General features: G+C 44.6%; 1 protein-coding gene across 8 annotated transcripts in view; it reads left to right on the top strand.

The window, feature by feature from the left end:
* The window catches only part of NCOA1 (nuclear receptor coactivator 1), a 381,969-nt gene that overhangs the window by 138,675 nt on the left and 227,246 nt on the right, over window positions 1-16,048 (top strand). The window lies entirely within an intron of this gene.

The raw sequence follows: 16,048 nt of genomic DNA, 5'->3' as shown, positions 1-16,048 counted from the left end.
CATCAGTACAACAGTGGTGAACATTCCAAGGAGCGGATATGGACTCAGACCACAGTCTTGTGATTATGCACATCAAGAGGAAACTTAAGAGAAAGTATAAGACACAGTTTAAGAAAAGAAAAGATGTAATGAGAGTAGGCGAGGAAGAAGTAGGGAATGTGTACAGAGCAGTGCTCAAAGAGAGGATTGGGAATGCGGGCATAGAGAGAGGCTTAGATAAGAGAGTTCAAGGGATAGCCATGGCAATAGTTGAGGCAATGGAGCAGATGGATCCAGAAGAAGAGAAGATTGATAACAAATGGATTACGCAGGAGACACTGAAGTTGATCCAAGAGAAGAGTGTTGAAGATCAGAAGGGAAGTTTCTGAGAGGACAAAACAACAATATAGAGTGAAATGCAACGAGATAAGGAAAGCAGCTAGAATGGATAAGGTGAAATAGTTAGAGAAACAGTGTGAAGATTTTGAGAGGTATTATGGCGAGTGTAAGACCAGGAAGATGTATAAAATAATTAGGAATATTAATAGGAGGTGGCAGCTGAAGCAGATGGCAATCAAAGGCGAGAATGACTAGGTGCTCATGAACAAGAAGAAGGTTGTGCAGTGATGGACTAGATATTCCACTGATCTGTACAAAGCACAGCTGGACCCGAGTGGCTCGGAGAGAGCACTGAAGAACTAAAAGAGCTATCTCCCCTGAGCATCAAGAGCAAGACCAATATTTCGAAGGAGGAAGTAGAGCATTGAAACGACTGAAGAACAAGAGCCCAGGAAATAAGATCATGTGAGAGATGATCAAATATGGTGGAGAAATTATCATTCAGGAAATGCATTAACTCTGTAATATAGCATGAAAAGAAGGAAAGGCCCATAAGGTGTGGACAAGATTCATACTAGTGACAATACACAAGAAAGGAAGCGTGCTGGAGTGCAACAGCTACAGAATAATTGCCCTAATGAGCCATCTAGGCAAGGTACTGATGATGATACTGACTGAGAGACTGAAATCTGATTTGGACTTTTTTAGTTTGCAGCAGAGAAGACTGAGGGGTGACTTGATAGCAGCCTTCAACTTTCTGAAAGGGGGCTCTATAGTGGACGGAGAGAGACTGTTCTCAATGTTCAACAAGAAGTCCTGTGGCAGCTTATAGACTAACAGATATTTTGGAGCATAAGCTTTCGTGGGCAAAGACCCTCTTCATCAGATGCATGAGTGGGGGTGGTGGTTTCAGAGGGGTATTTAAAGAGTGGGGTCCCAGTAAAATGGAGGGCCAGAGATGACAAGGTCTATTCAGCAAGGTGGAAATGGCCGATTTTCAGTAGTATGTGTCAAAAGAGGAAGAAACTAGTCAGATCAGATAGGGGGGATGTGGCCCATTGTCAGAGTCTAATTGGGAGATATCAACAGCCAGGGCAGAGAAGCTGCTTTTGTAAGGGGCCAGCCGCTTGCAGTCGCTGTTTAATCCTTGGTTGATGGAGTCAAATTTGCAAATAAATTGCAGCTCAGAGATTTCTCTCTCTATTTGATTTTTGAAATTTCTTTGTTTTAGGACTGCTACTTTTAAATCTGTTACCGAGTGTCCATGGACATTGAAGTGCTCTCCCACAGGTTTCTGTACATCACTGTTCCTGATGTCTGATTTATGTCCATTTATTCTTTTACTTATAAACTGTCAAGTTTGGCCAACGTAAATTGCAGTGGGGCATTGCTGGCATACGATGGCGTATATTATACTAGTAGATGTGCAGGTAAAGGAGCCCCTGATGGTATGGTTGATGTCAGGTCCTGTGATGATATCACTGGTGTAGATATGTGAGCAGAGTTGGCAGTGAGGTTTGTTGCAGGGATTGGTTCCAAGTTTAGAGTTACTATGTTGTGATTTATAGTTGCTGGTGAGAATTTGTTTGGCAGGCTGTCTGTAGGCGAGGACAGGCCTGCCCCCCAAGGTTTGTGAGAGTGAAGGATCATTGTCCAGAATGGGTTGCAAATCACTGGTGATGCATTGGAGACTTGGGTGGTGTTGGAGTTGTACGAAGTGGATAGCAGACTGATATGGTTGTTGAAGGATATCAGCGACAATGTGGAGGCAGCACTGAGAACATGCTTAGAGTTGGTTGGTTAGTTTAGAACGATTTGACTCCGTCAACTAAGGATTGAACACAGGCTGGGAGTGGCTGGCCTCTTACAAAAGCAGCTTCTTTCTCCTGGTTGTTAATATCTCCCCATTAGGTAGGAGATAAGGAAATCCAATATGGCTGAGTAGCTTCATCACGCACCTAGAGAGAGTGATGTACAAGATCAAAGAAGAGATAGAAGGGATATCGGTGCACAGGATGAGAACAGCTTGAAGTTCGCGAATGATATTGTTATAATTGAGGATGATGAAGAGAAGCTATCGAGAAGAGTGCAGGTGCTAAACAAGGAAGGGGAGCAGTATGGGCTGATTTTGAACATAGATAAAACAACAACAATTGTATTTGGAGATGTGGCAATAAGAAGGGAGATCAGCGTGGACGGGATTGAACTAGAGAACGTAGAGAAGTTCATGTATTTGGGGAGCAACATGACATATGATCTAGACCAGTAGTTCTTAATGTTCACAGCAGCTTGCACCCCTTTTGTTCTCAAAACATGTTCTTGCACTGCTTATCAAAAATGAGAACAAGTAGTAGTCATGTTGCATCTTATAAACTAACAGATATTTTGGAGCATAAGCTTTTATGGTCAAAGACCTGCTTCATCAGATGCATGAATGCAGTTGGGTTCAGAGGAGTATTATACTATTATTATAATACTCCTTTGAACCCCCTCCCCCATTTGTGCATCTGATGAAGCGGGGTTTGCCCACAAAAGCTTATGCTCCAAAATGTGTTAGTCTATAAGGTGTGACTTTTTATTGTTCTCGAAGATAGACTAACATGGCTACCTCTGTGATCCTTATAAAAATGGAGATGAGGCAGCCTATGCACTTTTAAATGCAAATTAAAAATAGTCTTATGTTATTACTCACCCCATATTATGGTACAGTAGGCATAAAAAAATATGTAAGTATTACCCAGAGATGTTGTGGAGTTTTGCTGTGGAAGTAACCTGTAACCGACACGCTAACAGCGGCAAACAGAATTCATACATAGGTTTGATGACACAAAGTAGTTGTATTTACGGGCCTGTGCTTCATTTGTGTTTTTGATGATTTACCTTCTAAAAAAATCTGGCATGTTTCGCACCCCCAGAAAGGGCATTGCCCCAGGTTAAGAACCACTGGTCTGGACTGTAAGAAGGAAATAGCTACTACAATAGCAAAAGCAAGAGCAAGTTTGAAGGTGGTGGATAAGATCTGGAAAACCAAAGTGATTAACTTAAGAGTGAAGTTGAGCATCTTGAAAATGTCTGTATTCAGCAGCATGTTGTATGCATGTGATACATGGGTGATGATGAAAGATTTGAAGAGAAGACTATTAGTGTTTGAGAGGAGTTGTTACAGAAGGATCCTGAGAATAGGATGGATGCAGAAGGTTGCCAAGGAGGAATTATGTGGGAAGACAGCTGAGAGAGGGTATGCAGAAGGTTGTACAATGGAAGTTACAGCTATTTGGGTATGTCTGCAGAACGAATGACAAGTGAAAAATCAAGACTCAGGTATTTGGCATAATGGACGGTTCGAATAGGAGAGTCAGACCCCACAAAGCATGGGTAGAAGATATGGTAGTTTGGTGCAGGGCTAGTGTACAGAAACTAAGCCACTCCGCATTGGACAGGGAGAGATGGAAGGAAATCGTGAGAGAGGCATCAGACACCAACGGGCTCTGAGCCCGCGGTGGTGGTTGATGATGAACCAGAGGCGGTAACGCTGGCTTGTTAAACAGCCGGATTCCATGTTTGGTCTACTTCTATGCCAGAAACATTGTGTTGACAGAAACTCTGTGTACAGAGTGCATATACACACAAAAACAGATCGACACAGCAATGTACTCTGTCGACAGAGAGCAGCCAGACTACCCTGCCCTCTGTCGACAGAACCACTGACCAGAAGCTCTGCCAACAGGGCTGCCTGGTGAACCAGAAGCCATCTCTTTTGACAAGTGTCTACACTGCTCTTCTGTTGAGAGAACTCTGTTGACAGAAGCGTTTTTCGTCAAATTTTTGAGGGATAACACTGTCGAGACAGAGTTCTGTTGAGACTGTCGACAGAATGCTTTGTGTGTGTAGACACTCCCTGAATTATGATGCCAAAAGGCCCCTTGTGTTGACAAAACTCTTTAGTATAGACACAGACACAGAGAGGAGGACTTAATGAGGGCATCCGGTAATGTTTGAATTATCAAGTGTAGGTGGTTAGAGAATGGTACATGATGACAGATACTTTACAAATACTAAAAATAGAGATTAAACTGGATAAATCTGCAACTGCAGCACTCTTTCCCTTGCTTTTCTCTCACCTCCTCCTTTGCCTGGCACAGTTCAGTGGTTTAACAGTGTTTAGTGAATGTTAATAGACAAGTAGATAAGCATGCATTATTTTCTAGTGCCAATTATTAGATCAGCAGATGCTCTAGGGTGTATTTATTAGTGCTGTCACATTAATAATCCCACTGTGTGATTATACTTGCAGATTTCTTTTGCTTTAACAGTACTGATAGTGTGGTCCAGGTGCTTGGATTGGGAGGAGAGAGAGATTAGGTATTTTGCCCTCTTTTCAGCTGTGATTAAGAATGAAATGTTATCTAACCAGCCAGTAAATTGATTGAAATGGTACAGAAAACAACAATAGGCAAATATGTATTTTGGTGTTTGTCAAAGTCCCGTCTTCCCATTTTAAATATTTTGACATGACCTTTTACCAGGTAGGGGTTGTAGTTTTTTTGAAAGTGTTTAATTGCTCTTTACTTAGACATCATTAAAATGTTAGCTAATCACACCCTGAATTCTGTGTTGAATAGGAGAGCTTGTAAAAAGACTGCACCCCTACTTATTTCTCTTGGAAAGAGTTCAGGTGTGAATACCTCAGACCTGAATAGCCATGGTGAATAGGAACTGAGTAATTTTCCAATGCTGAAAACTCGGATCAGCATTGGTTTAGGAGCATTCCCTGAGAGCTAGCATCTAATTTTTAAACATAGGTCCTACTAATGCATCCTAAATATTATGTAACAAGTTAATAAATAACTGCCTCGAGTGAATTATTATATCAGACTGTCTCTATAAGTGGTTTAGACTGTTACTTCAAACCAGTTGATATGGGGGAAGGTCAGAGGTTATGGATAGAGCAGTATGTGTATTTTTAGAGTTTTATCATAGGGTACTTTATTTTAAATTTAGTAAAGAATAAATACCTTAATCAGACCATATATTAATGCCTTGTTTGTCTTTGAAAGAAATTTTTAAATTAATGTGGAGCATCCAGCATCTCTAATTACCAAATTAGTTGGTCACCAGTGGACATGTGAAGTTGTCTTGTTCACACAGAAATAAAATATTTAATAATCTCTGAAATGTATTTTAAATACTTTGGTAGATGTGATTCTACCAAAAGCATTGTTTTAAATATTGATTCTTAAAATCTCTTTGGTTTCCCATTAAGTCTATAGAAGGGTGCCAAACTATGTACAGCCCCTGGTAAAAATGTCGATACTCTGGCAGCATTGAAAACCTCCATATTTATTTTTTAAAAATGTTTGTAAAATAAATAGATGAGTATGGAAGTCCTGAACTAATAACATTAACAGGGATCAGCCACCTTTCCAAGGAGAGTGCTGAAATTTGACCTTTTGACCTCTATGTAAGAGCCGAGTGCTGGTGATACTTTTTAAAGTCACTATAGTCCTACTTATAACAGCTTCATTAATAAATAAATTAAGATGCAGAGCTTCACCATGTTTGAGGGTTGGTAGCATTAACTGGTCTTTTGCTAATCCCCATGCACCATTGCTTTGAGCAGGTTCCCAGCTGCATGTGGGAGGAAGGGTGGAGCTGAGCTCCTGACTCGTACGCTGATGAAAATCAGCTCGTGTGCCACCCTTGTCACTCATGCTGGGGGGTGCTGACCCTGGAACTAGGACATGGCATGGCCTGCTTTAGAGAAGATTCCCTACTTTGCCAGCACACCTGTGTCTTGACACGCAGAGTCTCCTGGATAGAGGCTGCTTGTTTCTGTTGTGGTTTGTTTGTAACATGGACAGGCTCCTTCTAGGGAGAAGGAAGACCATGCTGTTCACTTCCTTTTGTAATCTAACCAGAATTTGAAGTCATGCCTCCTCTTTCATTTTTGAAGAAGTACTCTATGAAACCACTGACTCTAAAACTCTCTCACTAAAGAATAGTCTCAGAGGAGTAGCTGTGTTAGTTTGTAGTTTCACAAAAAAAAAAGGCAGTCCTGTATCACCTTAAAGACTAGCAATTTTATTGATTAGGTAATGAGCTTTCGTGGGTAAGATTCACTTCATCCTTACCCACAGAAGCTCATTACCTAATCAATAAAATTGTTAGTCTTTAAGGTGCTACAGAATTGCTCGCTTCTTACTAGCGAAGGAAGAGTTGATCAGGTTGTCTGTTGTATCCTTTTGTTAAACACATCCATTGTAGTAAACTTAAATATTTCTACACATCAATTGAGCAACTTCATGCACAATAATTTCATCCCTCTTTTCAAATATGAATTCTAAAGCTCGTTATTTTGACTGTTTTAAATGTCTTGTCTCGTAATGATAAATTAACATATTGAAACAGAATTAAATTCCACCCTCACAAGCAAGTTCACTTTTTGCAGTACCTGTGCGGATATTACATTTTGCCTGTCTCACTCAGCATGAACACTGAATATGGGCTAGTTAGTTTCACTTTCTAGCTTTCATGCAAATAGTACAAAGCTATAATGTTTGGATTGGAAAAAAGTTCAAGGGAATGTTTGTATTTATTTAAATAAACTATATTCATTAAAATAAAGAAAGGGATAATTTTCTTAATGACAATATAAAATATTGTTTTTAATGAAACTGAATAGTTAAGCCTAAATTGATCTGACAGCATCCATTTAGTAGTCCAAAACATCTAGTGAAGTCACTGAAAGAAAATTTTCTGTGTAAAAAGACTAAAGATGTTCACCCCTACTTTATGCTTATGTTCACCTCTATGCTTATGGACTGGTGTGATCAACACAGACACAATGTGATTTCCTCATCCTCCTCCCCAGAGTTTTCTTTAGTTTTTAATAATTTTTCCTGTTTAAGTAAATAGCTTCGGTATGGCTGTTACACCATGCTTGGGTTAAATTAATCAGAGGGGATTTGATCTAGTGAAACCCTCCCGAGATCAGATGGTGTAATTCTTACAACACTTGGCTAGGAAGCAAACAGTGTCTTTCTGTTTAATTAGATTCAAGGAAGGAGCATGCAGCCACACAAATACTCCTAGACAAGAGGAGAGAAGATTAGGTGCATAAACAAAGAAAGAAAAGACATGGTCAAGACTGCAGATTGTGAGAGGTTCTTTTTTTTAAAAAAGTAGCAATACTTGCTTTGGGCAGAATGTTAAATTTATGAGATTAGATTAAATCAAAGCAAGACAGACCATAATAGGAAGCTAGGCTTCTTTCACTCCCCCCAAAACACAAGAATTTAATATCAAAAAGCTTTAAACACTGGTAACAGAAGTCACAGTGGAAAAGGCAAGTAGCAAGGAGAGCAAATATAAAATCAAAAGTAAAATAAAGGAAATGCATTTAAACAAACAAAACTTGCAGATGCAGTTCAGAGCATAGGCTGAGGAAAACACGTGTTGACAGTGTGGAAATAGAAGAAACAGTGACACAATACTGGGGGAGGCAGGGAGAAACTTAAAAATAGAAGCCATAAAAATGTAGGTGAGTAAGAGGGGAATGGAAATCTTGCTAATGTGATGGAGGCCCCAGTGGAATCTGAGAATAATGGGTCACCTGTACAGATTAGACTATGTAGCCTGAAATCTGATACAAACGGTTCCTGTTTAAAATTAGCAAAATTAAAATTACATTCTGATCCTTCTTGTATCTTTGATTTCATGCAAATGTGGCAAAAGGTGAGAGGAACTCAAGACAAAAGTAATCTTTATCATGTACAGGCATATGCTGTGAATGCACCATAAAGTAACCTTGTATTTCTCCAAATACCCACTTTACTGGCCATTCATAAATATACACAGAGAAGGATTAAAACATAACGGTATAGGAGAAGAAAGAATACCTGCCCTCATCTTTCAAACAAAGGATCAGTTGCTGGAGTCCCAGCAAGCCTCCTTCTTTGGCTTCTGTTGGAGTCCCAGAAAGTAGGAAGAAAGGTCCCAGCAAGCAATGTTGATTAGACTATCCATTAGACTATCCATTAGAAATATGCATGTCCTGTTCCCTTGGGTTGCTGCAGCAAATCAAGAAACAACATTACAAGTTGGTACAGGTTGAACCTCTCTAATCTGGCACTCTGGTCTGGCAACATCTGTGGTTCAGCATGATTTTGCTTAGCCAAACCCATCATAAGTGGACATTCGGGTAAGCTTCCCATGGTACGGTGAAGTTTGTTCGCAGCCACCAGTCCCAGCTCTCCATGTTCTGTGCTTTTGTCTAGCTCTAATTTACTTCTAAATGCCTTTGAAGAGCCCAGTAAGCAGTGGGAAGTGTAGATAATGCTGCTAGACAATACTGACTTCCTATGGTTTGGCAAATTCTCTTGTTTTGGCTCTGTCAGGTCCTGAAGGTGCTTTACTAGAGAGGTTCAATTTCTACGTGTCATTTCTGTAGATTTCACTTTCATATGAAAAGTGAAAATGGCAGTGGGACACGTAAAAGAACTCTGTGTGCTGTGCTTTCGGTTGCCTCTGTCCTCATGCTAATTAGCAGCCTTTTCCTGTCCTGGCTCAGTGGTCACTGTTGGCAAAATATTGTGTTCAGTGACCAGGTCATTTGCATTTGTTCTGAAAATGAGCCTGCTGATTGCAGAAAAACCCAGTGGTCGTCATGTTTTAACGTGCTGTATGTTCTCCTGCCTCAGTGTGAGGGGCAGGGTTAGATGGTATCTCAAGGTCCCTTCCAGCCCAACATTGCTATCATCCGTAGCTTTGAGATAAAGGATTTGAGTTCCCTTTCTACAATACCCTCTACTTTCCAGTTAAACCCCGGGATTAAACTGCAGGAACTGCCAAGAATAGCATGGCCCAGCTCCATTCCTTCTTCCGCAGAGAATGCAAGGGCAACATTCTAAACATCCACTTGTTTGCAAGTCATGTTTATTCTTAAATATTGAAGTCCTGTTTACACTTGATTCTCAGTAACAACAAGCTGCTTAGACCAGTGCACCACTGGTTTGGAGATGAGTGCTTGATTCTTATGAAGATTTTAATTGATGGGAGTGCAGCATCTTTCCATCTCCATCTGTCTTTTCTGTGGTCTGCAGATCCTTTTATACTAGGTCTGCAACCTGTACTCAACTAAAAGAGGTAAAAGCCATTTTTGGAGGAGAGCTCCACATAGTTGAAATTTTTAGTGGCCTTTCCTGTTTTGCACCTTTTGGACTGTACATCTCAGCTGCTGCTTGTTGTTCTGTCTTTGGAGTTAGTGCCGAGGAACATTGCCTTTTAACATTGAAAGCTTTTAACCTGAGCTGTAAAAACATGTGCCGCTCCCAGGAATATTTTTATGATTACAAGATGAATCCCACCAATAAGTGATGAGGGACAGGAGAGCCTCAGAATATTATCACTGGTTCTGACAATTGAAAGGTTTTTTAAAAATTTTAAAGTAACTTGTTTATTTTTAAATCCCTTACTGGTTGATAGGATACTAGATATTTACCCTGTCATGTCATATGATCATTAGTTATCCAGCATTTAGGGATATTGATTATAGAGTAAAGGGTGCAATTTGTTACATAATTATCCATTATAAGTTTTTAGTTTTTGCATGAATAAACTGTTTAATTAGAACACAAACTTTTAATGTTTCAGGATGTTCTGAACAGAAATATAATTGATTATATGCCTTGCCTGTGCAGGAATCCTGAAGTTATTATGTAAGGACACATAACTACATTTAATCAAAGCTTGGCGAAAGCCAGCTGTTCAGCACATAGTTTTGGCACAAAGTAAGTAACAATTTAATAATTACTGAGTGCTGCTGAAAATAGTCTTGCAGTAGAATGGGCTTTCTGCTGTGAATTTCAATGGTACATGAGACACCTCGCAGGGTTGCCTTTTTATTAAAGAAAATGTTGCTTAACAAAATGTAAACTAAATGATGCATTTGTTCAAACAGTTTTAGTTTCTATAGGTCCTCGAGCCTGTGTTTAATGAAATAATCAACCAGTTTTGTGTGTGTTGGGGTGTGTGCGCGTGCTTTCAAGGGGGTTGGGGGAGGGTAAGTTGATGGGTAATGAAGAGTTTGGTAACAATATTGTGCATAGAATGCTATAAACAGTATGCAGCAAATAGTCTCCCTCCTAACTCCACAGTGTGTAATGTTAGGGGTGTCCTTGAAAAATGCTTTCTGCCTTGGCCGTTTCCATCCTATTTGTACTGCAGCCATGTGGAACGGTTTGATTTTTACTATACACTGTTTTTTCTGGAAAGCTTGAGTTGATGTTTTAAAATGTTTGCAATTCTGACAACTTCCTCATTCTGGAGAGCTTTCAGAACTGCACAGAGTTGTGAGAGTTCTTCTAGACTTCCCACCCGCCTTTCTGTGTCTTGGGATGAGAATCCTTTGACCTCAAAGGGAATGTGACATATCCTCTGAGAACAGGAAGGGAATTGAATCTTGGGAAGCAAAACCCATTTCTGCTTTCTTCTTGTTCTGGCTCAGGGTGACTGGCTCAGTCTTTCCATTATTCTTAGATTGGTTGTTGCAAAAGTTCTCCTCTCCTCCACTGCCAAAAGATGTGGGGAACTGCCTCATAAAATGTTCCTTTCAGTGACAGGGAAAGAGACAGGACCAGACCATGTAACCACCTGGCCTACTGGCAGGTCAAAACAAATCTTTCAGATCCCAGTCAGTTTGTCACCTATGTGTTTTTAGAACCTAAATGTGGCATGTTGCAGAATGTCAACTTTTTGGCAGCATTGGACGGCTGTCAATCAGATATTAAAATGGGCATAGATATATTCGCCAGCCAAAGAAATAAAATCTCATGTTAAAAGGTAAATGGAAGCGCTGTCAATGGCTACACAATCTTTTTGGCTTCCATGCTTCAATCTTAAGTGTGCACCTCATAATTGCAAAACTATCAGGTTTTGTAACTTTTGCAATAAAAATGCTACCATGGAGCAGTGGCTTCTGGAGTCACTGATGTGGCTGTAGCAAATTTGATGACCAGCCAGTAAGTTGGGATTTAATGAAGCAGAAGGTGTTAATGGTTCTTACACTCGGTCTCAAAGATACCGGAGCCCTGACGTGATGATTCCAGAGGACGTTATAGTAACTTGGAGAGTGTCCAAAAGCTGTATTTTACATGTCTATAAACTTACATAATCTTTGAAGGGAAGCAAACACACACAAGTATGTTTACTCGAACTCTTACCAAGCTGGAGGAATATAAATTGCTTCTTATTGGAGTTCTCTAGAAATTATCTTCATCTCTTCAATATTAAATTACTTGTTTTTTCTTGCAGGTGTATCACTGCACCCTGGCTGCTTCTCGTTGCCTCTGTCCTTCTCTTGCACCCATGCTGCTTGCCATGAGCCACTCCCCTCCTGCCCTTTATTTGTCCACTTCCCCACAAGTATGTCTTTTTTTTCACATTTCCTCCTACACATGGAACCACCCTCTCAACTATTCCAGTCTGCGAAGCCTTTGCACTCATTCATATCCCTACAGGCCCTCAAGAAGTTAGGTTGTAATTTATTTTATAATTAAAATTAGGCAATCAAGCAGCACAAGTGTGCTAAACTGACTGGTGAATCATATTGCTTTTTCTATCCCTCCGTATTGTTTGTCATCCTCACACAAGATATTGCAATAAATATTAGGTCTCAGCTCTTCAGTCCAATCTGTCTAGGCAGCCCACAGCGTCTCTCGTGGGGTTCCACAGTGGGTCAGGAGCTCACATACACAGATCCAACCTCAGGCTGTTAGGGCTAGGAAAATAGTAAGACAATATATACTGCAAAGTACCTGATGTGAAATGGGGAACTATGTAAGGTATCCAGTAATAAAATGAGAGTCTATGGTCTTTTAATTTAGTTCTCACTGTACATAAAGTAGAGGGTGACTGCAGGCAATGTTTTGTAGTTATTCAGTGCCAATATAGTGGCCACCACCAACCTTTTTAATAAACTTTCTTCTTCGAGTGTCCCCGTGGGTGCTCCACATTAGGTGTCGGGCTCGCCCGGCGCCGCAGATCGGATCTTCCAAGCAGTTTCTGCCGGACCGCGCATGCGCCGGTGCGCGCCGCTCCCCCGCGCGCTCCCGGCCATGTGCGCGATCCGGTCCCCGCCAGTTCCTCTTAACCGCCGTCGGCTGCAGACGGAATCCAACTAGGCTAAGGCCAAGTAGCGTATTCAACGACTTTATCTGTTTTTCTTAAAAGTTTTTTTCAGGCACTTAGGCTACTACGAGTTAGCTGGTTGTTATTTTGTAAAAAAAAAACAAAAAAAACCAACAATGAACAAGCTACGAGCGGGACAGCTCAGCCAGTCCCAGTAACAAGCGCCGGAGGCCAGGAGCTGGGGCCATCAGCCCTCCTGCTAAGGCAGGCCATCGGATGGGGAAAACGGCACAAAGAAGGTGCTAAGTACCCACTTAAAAACTCAAAGACTCACCAACAATGTCCTCTTCAGGCTTTAAAAAAAAAAAAAAAAAAAAACGTGAGTCCTGCCGAGAGGCGATGCCAGTGTCCGATGGGCACAGTCTATGCATAAGGTGCCTGGGGGAGTCCCATGGGGCACAGAAATGCGCGTTCTGCGCTAAATTAACAACCAGAGGGACAGGGAGATGAGGATAAAAATGCTGCTTCTTGATAAGGCCCTCCAGCCAGAAGTGCCGGAGCGGCCGCAGCAGGAGGGACCCTCTGGGGCCCTTAAAAGGAAAGCTGCCTCCCTCACTCCATCAGCGCAGAAACGGAGGAAAGTATCTCCAGCCCGATCCCTGCCGGCAGCAACAGCGAGCGGGACGGGAGGAGCAAGCAGCCCCCAGCCGCAGCAACAGCTGATCGGCGGCGGCACGGAGAGCCACGTGGAAACGGCTCAGCCTCCGATACTCAGCCAGCCACCCCGCACCGCAGGCAGGGCGGCGGCTAAACAAGCGCCGGTACCGGCGGCACCGCAGGCAGCGGCACCGACCCCTGGGGAACCGGCGGTGCAGAGCGCGCAGGCACGCAGCCTGCTGGCACCGGAGGACACCGCACATGCGGCACCGCCCTCGAGCGTGCCGAGCTCGGTGCGGACGGGGCCGGAATCCCCTGTATGCTCCCCAGCCCGATCCCTGCCAGCAGCAACAGTGAGCGGGACGGGAGGAGCGGGCAGCCCCCAGCCGCAGCAACAGCTGATCGGCGGCGGCACGGAGAGCCACGTGGAAGCGGCTCAGTCTCCGATAATCAGCCAGCCGCCCCGCACCGCAGGCAGGGCGGCGGCTAAACAAGCGCCGGTACCGGTGGCACCGCGGGCAGCGGCACCGAGCCCCGGGGAACCGGCGGTGCAGAGTGCGCAGGCATGCAGCCTGCCGGCACTGGAGGACACCGCACGTGCGGCACCGCCCTTGAGCGTGCCGAGCTCGGTGCGGACGCCGGAATCCCCTGTATGCCCCCCAGCCCGATCCCTGCCGGCAGCAACAGCGAGCGGGACGGGAGGAGCGAGCAGCCCCCAGCCACAGCAACAGCTGATCGGCGGCGGCACGGAGAGCCACGTGCAAGCGGCTCAGCCTCCGATAATCAGCCAGCCGCCCCGCACCACAGGCAGGGCGGCGGCTAAACAAGCGCCGGTACCACCGACCCCCGGAAAACCGGCGGTGCAGAGCGCGCAGGCACGCAGCCTGCCGGCACCGAAGGACACCGCACGTGCGGCACCACCTTCGAGTGTGCCGAGCTCGGTGCGGACGGGGCCAGGATCCCCTGTATGTCAGGGGCGGAGTTACCTCCTCAAGGGAGGGGGAAGACTGCACACAAGAGGAGGCATTGCAGCCCCTCTCCACGCAGGGCTGTGGAGTTGCTTTCTCACAGCCCTCCGCTATGTTGCAGACTCCAACTAGAAGGCAGGGGTCCCCCCCCAGCCTACCCGGAGCCCCCTTCTCCATTTCTGCAACCAGCCTCACCCTGGCTGGGACCACGCAGGGCATAGACACCATCGGCAATCTACTAGGGAAAAATCCCTACAAACGATCTCGTACCCCCGAGGGCAATTGCGACCGGGGACAGAGACTTAAGCATCTCAGGGGGGACTGGTTATGGAACCCCGAGATTTTTCCTTGCAAACCTCTAGTGAGAGGGTGTACCATCATCAGCAGGAACCGGAAGGGTCCAGGGAGACGTACCCCAGCGGTTCCTTGCTCTCCTCCCCGGATGAGGCTACGGCCTCGGGGGACGTCCATCCTCCGGACGATCTCAAACAGTTCCAAGAGCTGTTTTACGAGGGTGGCCTTCACGCAAGGCATCCAGACAGCAAAGGTGCAAGAGCAACACCATAAGCTCCTCAAAAATCTGAGACCTCCGGCCTCCTCCAAAATAGCAATACCGCTGATGACGCAATCTTGGAGTCTGCCACTATGATATGCAGACTCCTGCGACTATTCCGCCTGTCCACAAGAGAGCGAAAAAAAAAAAAAATAAATAAATACTTCGTGCCGACGAAGGGCATGGAGTTCCTGTTCAGCCACCCACAACCAAATTCTTTGGTGGTGGAGTCGTCGCAACGTGGGGGAACAGACAAACATGCCAAAAAGCTAGAGCTGTTGGACAGAAAGGTCTACTCCTCCTCCACGCTACTGTTGCCAATGGCAAATTACGCAGCGCATCTAGCGAACCATAATTTCGACAACCACATTAGGTTAACCTCCCTCATGGAGTCGCTTCCAGAGGGCACGAAACCAGTGCTCAAGGCCATCATCCGACCATTTTATAACCAGTGGCAAAGGATCACCACAGACAAATGGGTGCTGGAGATCATAGCCACGGGGTACGCCATCCCCTCCCAGTTGCTCCCACCGCCATGACCTCCACCCGGGGCCCCACCTCCAGGAGGCCTCCCATGTAGCGAGGCTCAAGCAGGAGGTAGACCATCTCATGCTTGTAGGGGCAGTGGAAAGAGTGCCGGAGCAACTGCAAGGGAGAGGGTTCTACTCGAGGTACTTCCTCACGGGGAGGTCCATCTTAGATTTTCGAGGCCTCACCGGTACCTGCGCAAGCAACGCTTTCGGATGATCACAAACGCCTCCATCCTTACGGCACTAGACGATGGAGATTGGTTCGCAGCCCTCGACTTACAAGGTCCTACCGTTTGGGCTCTCCTCAGCCCCCAGAGTCTTCACCAAGACCTTGGCAGTGGTGTCAGCCTACCTGCACAGACAGGGGGTATTTATATTCCAGTATCTGGATGACTGCCTACTCAAAGGGGCCTCGAAGGAGGAGGTACTACGCATAATATGTGTCACAGCAGGCACGTTCTCTTCGCTCGGCCTGCTTATCAATCTGACAAAATCAAAGATAGACCCCACACAGGACATAGAGTTTGTAGGGGCACGCATAAATTCTATTACAGCGAGGGCGTATCTACCAGAGACTCGCTTTCGGGCCATCGGCTCCCTCGCGCAAAGCTTCACCTTCAGCCCTATGGTGCCGGTTCTGACGTGCTTACAGCCGCTGGGCCACATGGCAGCAGCGACGTTTCATAGAACAGAACGCCAGGTTACACATGCGCAGCATGCAGCATTGGCTGGCGAGCGTATACAAACCGGCAGCACACACTGTTCACAGGATGGCGTCGCCCACAACAGAGGTGCGCAAATCCCTGCAATGGTGGGTAAACCCCGGGAACCTGCTAACAAGGGTACCCTTCCACCAACCACACGTATTGGTTTTTCTTACTACAGATGCCTCCCTC

This window comes from Carettochelys insculpta, chromosome 3 (genome assembly GCF_033958435.1).
Source record: "Carettochelys insculpta isolate YL-2023 chromosome 3, ASM3395843v1, whole genome shotgun sequence".
NCBI classification, from domain to species: Eukaryota; Metazoa; Chordata; order Testudines; family Carettochelyidae; genus Carettochelys; species Carettochelys insculpta.
The sequence above is the reverse complement of the archived record's forward strand: the minus strand, read 5'-3'. Positions and strand labels throughout refer to the sequence as shown.